Genomic DNA, 6,113 nt, shown 5'->3' on the forward strand with positions numbered 1-6,113 from the left:
TTAACTTTAGATAATGAGTAATATATTTAGGAGCTGTACAGAAAAAGCTACTTTACAATGTCCTTGTCTACAAACAAATGCAGCCAAGCAGCCATAACAACTGCAGAGTACGACATTATTGTCTTAAGCAACCACTGAAAAGGCAGATGAAGAAGACTCCATCTAAAGTAGACTCAAAAATACTTTTCTCAAGCCCATCACCTGATACAAAAGTCATGTAAAATCCCAAAAGACTGACTACACATATGGCAACTCTATAAAAATAGCAAACGTCACTACAAAGGTTTGTGCACTTGAGATCTTCATGAGACTGAAGGACCCTCAGCAAAGGGTCTGGCTTGTACCCCAGCAAGTCTGGAGGCCCCTGAGGATTTTGGGAGAAATAACATCCTAGATCATAACAGTATAAAAGATATGAATCCCTCTGTCTCACTCTAAGTGGGAGAATTAACTTTGTCAAACTGACCATCCTTCCACAGGTCCTTTATCACTTTCAGACCTTCCCTATATATACTGAATATTTTTTAAAATATAGTCTGCTTTTTGGAATTTAAAACAATCATGTACGACTGCTTTACAGAGTCATAAAATAGGGAGTAGCATGGTGTTATCTAACTTTCTGTTTTAATAGTAGGCTGCATGAATTCTGTATGTACACTGAAACCTGACAAAAGGGAACAAGTCAAATAAATCACATCTGCTCGGCTAGCCATGTGCTCCAGTTAAATCTAATTAAAGTCATTTTATCAGAAGAGCCTGTGATTCACAAGTCACTTAAGATTTGATACCAGGAAGAATACATTTTAAGGAAGGGATTCTTTTTACCATCCATCCATTATCCAACCTGCTATACCCTAATTACAGGGCCATGGTGGTCTGCTGGAGCCAATCCCAGCCAACACAGGACGCAAGGCAGGAAACAAACCCCGGGCAGGGCGCCAGCCCACCACAATGCTTTTTACCAACTGCACCTATACATAAAAAGCAATATTCCAACCTTCTTAAATGTATTTAATACTCAGTATGTGGAAATTATTAGCTACTCAGTCCTTTAGAGATCTTTATAAGACTTTTTCTTCTTGTGAACTATTATCTTGAAGCGATAAGCATTTAGATTTTGGTGGGCCAGAGGAACCAGGAAAATAATATTCATCCCTTTAATATCTACTCAGAACTTACTTTCACAGAAGACATGTCTGCAGAAAGCCCAGAATGTGGGGATGTCCTCGAGCTAACATCCAACTAGGTATTAGACAGTGTTACAATATGGATAATAAAAGTTTATTAGATTAAGTATTACTTTACTGCAGCATGGATGTTGGTTTTAGATAAAGTAAATCTGGCAGTGTGTCTAGATTCTGCATATTGTTTGGTAACTGAGGCAGTAAAGTGTCATTTAAGAAAACCTGCAGTCTGGGAAATCTTGAAGAAGTTACTCGTGAAACATAATGGCAGCACTGCCCTAATTGTAGATGGGAAATCAACATTTTTTTTAAAAAAAAAACAAATAAGGTTTAATGAACAAAGAAAAAATGGATATTGCTCAAAATCTACAACTGCCATCAAAGCTGCAATTGAACACAAAAAGTTTGGCTAAAAGTTGGACATGAAGAGTTCAATTTATATGTAGATTTAGTTATGAATAGCAAACCAAACAGATAAAACTGGTTTAGATAATATATAACATCAGTTATCCACTGACTTAAAAGTGGTGGGTTAGGATTCTTCCAGTTTAGCAAAATAAGTCTGTGTAGTGAATGCAATTACAGTTTGTTTGTCCTTCTCCACTTTAAACCCATCTGGAAGAACCACAAACACAGCTGTTAACGGGTTAGGAGGGATTGTGACACCAAGGCACTTAAAAATGTTGGTCCAGAATGATGTTCATTTGGTGCAGCCCCAAAACATGTGACCCAGTGAGGCCAGAGCTTGATTGCAACATTCGCAGGTTGGATATTGCCCCGGAAACATTTTGGACAATTTTAAATGAGACAGATGTGCTCGATATATAATTTTAAGTTGAGTAATTGTATGCTTTGCACATATGGAGTTCAATTGAATTCTGTGTATTGCTGCCTTCCACTCCTTTTCTGAAATGTTAGGTAAGATATCCTTTTCCCACTTTACTCTGGGATCTTTGAAATGGAGGGACTTAAAAAGGTTTTTATATATAGCAGAAATGCTGTCTGAGTCCTCAAGACTAATCAATATTTTTTCTGGAATAGAGGTTGGTGGGAGGTGAGGAAAATTGGGCAGGTTTTGTTTAACAAAGTTTCTAATTTGGAGGTAGTGAAAGAAATGTGTTTTCTGGAAAGGTAAATTTAAAGTATAAGGGCTCGTTTATACTCATGGTCAGAACGCGTACATGCATGCCACACATTCCCAGCAATCAATTGACACGTCCTCTCAGCACGTCCACAAAAATTAACGCGACAAGTGCGTGAGTTGGAGTACCAGCATAAAGTCACAGGGCACAGTATGATTAAAGTCGGAATGTGACGTCAGAGTCTCTGTTTACTATCTAAATTTGAAAGAAATCTGCTTTGAGGATCCTCTGGGATCAATGTGTTTCGATGTTTGATAAATGGTTCGATGTGGTGAAGCAAAACACTGACATACAAATGCATTTGTTGTCTTTTTTTGCACCTTCAAAAAAACTAAATGAGAATGTACGGTGGCATATTTCAGCCACAGAGAAAAAAATTAAGGACACAGTGAAAAGTTGTATTTTGTGATTAAAGTGGATATTTCGGCTTTAATCTTGAAATGTCCACTTTAACCTTGTAGTTTACTTTATCATTAAAATAGACCATCATAAATGTCATCTTAAAACTGACCCAGTTGTTAATTGAAATGTGCTTCTGGGGCTTTGTACTGACCTGACAGCAGCAATTGCCATACATAACACATTACATTTTTGATATTCTAGCTCTCTGCACATTTAGAATCCTTAGATGTATACTTGATATCACTTTCATGATGAAATGCATTAAAGTTTGTATGTTACATTTTACAGATAAGTTGTTAACTTAATTTAAATAATGAATACTGATAATAATTACACATGTTGTGGCAGTACAGTCTGCCTCAAAGAGAGTCATGTCCCTTGTGGTTGCCTGCCTGGAGTTTGCATGTTTTCCTGGTGGGTATCCACAGTGTGCTCCAGTTTCCTTTCAAAGGCATGAAGGTTTGGGGATTTGGTGACACTAACATGACGCAAGTGTATGTGTGTGCTTGTGTTCACCTTGAGAAGACCTGATGCCTTGCCAGGGATTATTTCTGTTTCGCGCCCGATGCTTGCAGGTATGGGCACAACCCTGGATTGATGGGTTTAATCATTAAACATCCTTTTCAGAGATGTTGCGGCAAGGTGTCCTCAGAATTAAATGGGTGTTCCACAATATTTGGTGGATCTGATATATATAGTACCATATCATCTGCATATAGTGAAATTTTCCATTCAAGTTCTTCTTTGATAATCCCCTTCATCTCATAAGCATTTCGACAGTGAACTGCCAGTGGTTCAATGGTGATTGCAAAAGGCAGCTGTGACAATGGACATCCTAGTCAAGTACCACATTGTAGCTTAAAGTACACTGAAATAATGTTGTTAATACAAAATGAAGCTTCTGGACTGGTATACAGTAGTTTGATCCATGTACAAATGTTTGGGCCAAACCCAAATTTCTCCAATTTAGAGAACAGGTAGTTCCATTCAACAATATCAAATGTTTTTGCTGCATCCAATGATAATAACATCTCTGGGGTGTTAGACTTCGCGGGTGAATATATTACATTAACTGCGGTAGGCTGGCGACCGGCCCAGGGTTTGTTTCCTGCCTTGCGCACTGTGTTGGCTGGGATTGGCTCCAGCAGACCCCTGCGATCCTGTAGTTAGGATATAGCGGGTTGGATAATGGATGGTGGGATATATTACATTAAACAGTCGTCAAATATTGGTAGCTAAATGTCTGCCTTTAATAAATGCAGTTTGGTCTTGTGATATTACCGAAGGAAGCACTTTCTCAATTCTTCTAGCTAGGACTTTGGAGAGTATCTTAAAATTATTATCCCACTCTGAAGTGAGTTTATAGTATTTAATACAGTAATTGTGATAGTGCCCTAGGTTTATCCAATTCCTCTGCACTGAGAGTATCTAGTTGTGGTATCTGTAATGCATCCAAAAAATGCAATAGTTTGTGTCTTGTCTTCTTTAAACTGAGTAGAATATACAGTAAGGACTTGTAGTAGTCTCTAAATGTGTGCATTATATTTTTATGGTGATTTTATCTCAGTTCATTTTGGTGATTGCTGGCATTGCATTGGAAACTTCCTGCTTGTGGATTTGTTGAGCTAAAATCTTTTTAGTTTTCTCTCCATGTTCATTATAATGATGTCTTGATTTAAAAATGAGCTGTTCTGTTTCCTTAGTTGTCAAGAGGCTGAGGTCTGTATGAAGAGCCTGCCTTTTCCTATGAAGTGTCTCATTTGGGCACCTGGCATGTTCTTCATCTATTCTGGTAATTTTACTGATTAGCTCTGATACCTTCTTGGTTTCCAATTTATTTCTGTGGTAAAGATATGAAATAATCTATCCTCTTAAGAAAGCTTTTAGAGTTTCCCAGAGTATTCCTGCACAGACCTATGAGGCTGTATTTGTCTCTAAAAAAAAACTATTTGTTTGGATATAAATTCTGTACAGTTGTCGTCTGCTAATAGATGTGGGTTAAGACACCAGCTGCGAAATTAATATATGGGGCATAATGATTTTAATTCCATGGTCAATGGGGCGTGGTTGGAGATAACAATAGCATAGTACTTGCAAGATTTAATTGTAGGCAAGAAATTGTTATCTATAAACTTGAAGATGGCTTGAAGATGGCGCCGATGAATGGCAGCAGTCCACAAGTTGTCCTGCATTATCTTTTTATTTTTGCTTTTGTTTTACTATGTGTAAGACAAGACATGTTTTAGCCTTGCTGAGATATGATCGTCAAACTCTTCTTTCCTTAAGACCATCTATAGAAATTTGGATAACTAATCACTATTCTGGGGAGCAGTCATCCAGGCTTCCACCACACCGGGTGCCTGTACCGGCATACCTGTGCCGCTCATTACGCGGAGGAGACGCTCCAGAAGGCGAGGAAAGCGAGGAGGCTTTCTGGTAAAGCTTAGGACCCTCATACTGGCCAGCTGCGGGAATCTTGATCATTTTCTTCCGGGTGGATGCCTAGTGATTTGCCGCTCATTGGGGCGTCGCTGGATCCAGCAGGTATTTCCCATTCTGCCGACCGGAGACACGTGCTGTTCTCCCGAGGAGTTGAGTCGACCATGGCGGTATCGGAATCGGGTCCAACGCGGCGGCGTGAATCACGTGAACCTCCGATTGCTGCAGCGGGCCTCTCCACTGGCTTGTGAGGTACAGACACTTCGTATGACTCTCCTAAACGCAAGATCAATAGCGAATAAATCGTTCATATTAAATAGTTTCATGAAATCGCGTAAGTTGGATTTCATTTTTCTTTCAGAGACCTGGGTGAAACCGGGTGAGTTGACTGCATTTACTGAACTTTTGCCTACCGATTGTTCATTTTTAAACTCCCCCCGAACCTCAGGCCGTGGTGGTGGACTAGCTACGGTTTTTAAATCGGACTACTCTTGCAAACTGCTACCCACAGACTCCTTTTCCAGCCTTGAGGCTCAGATCTTTGTTGTTAATTTTAATTTTCCTATTCTTTGTGCTCTGATTTATCGGCCACCAAAATTTGACAAGGATTTTATTAAAGATTCTACGGATTGTTTAATGGATATTTCATTGAACTATGACAGATTTCTTATTCTTGGTGATTTTAACATCCATGTCTGCTGTGAATCTAAACCTTTAGTTAAAGAATTTCTCAGTCTTGTTGATTCTTTCAACCTGACTCAATCAGTGAATACCCCGACACATGTAAAGGGGCATACGTTAGATCTTGTTTTGTCATATGGTTTAGATCTGTCTGACATTGAGATACACAAAACGGGTATATCAGATTATTTTGCGGTTTTGTTTACGCTGCCATTCTCCCACGTTAAACCCCGTGCACCTGCTCTACGTGTGCGCGTCATTAAGT

This window comes from Polypterus senegalus, chromosome 14 (genome assembly GCF_016835505.1).
Source record: "Polypterus senegalus isolate Bchr_013 chromosome 14, ASM1683550v1, whole genome shotgun sequence".
Classification (NCBI taxonomy): Eukaryota; Metazoa; Chordata; class Cladistia; order Polypteriformes; family Polypteridae; genus Polypterus; species Polypterus senegalus.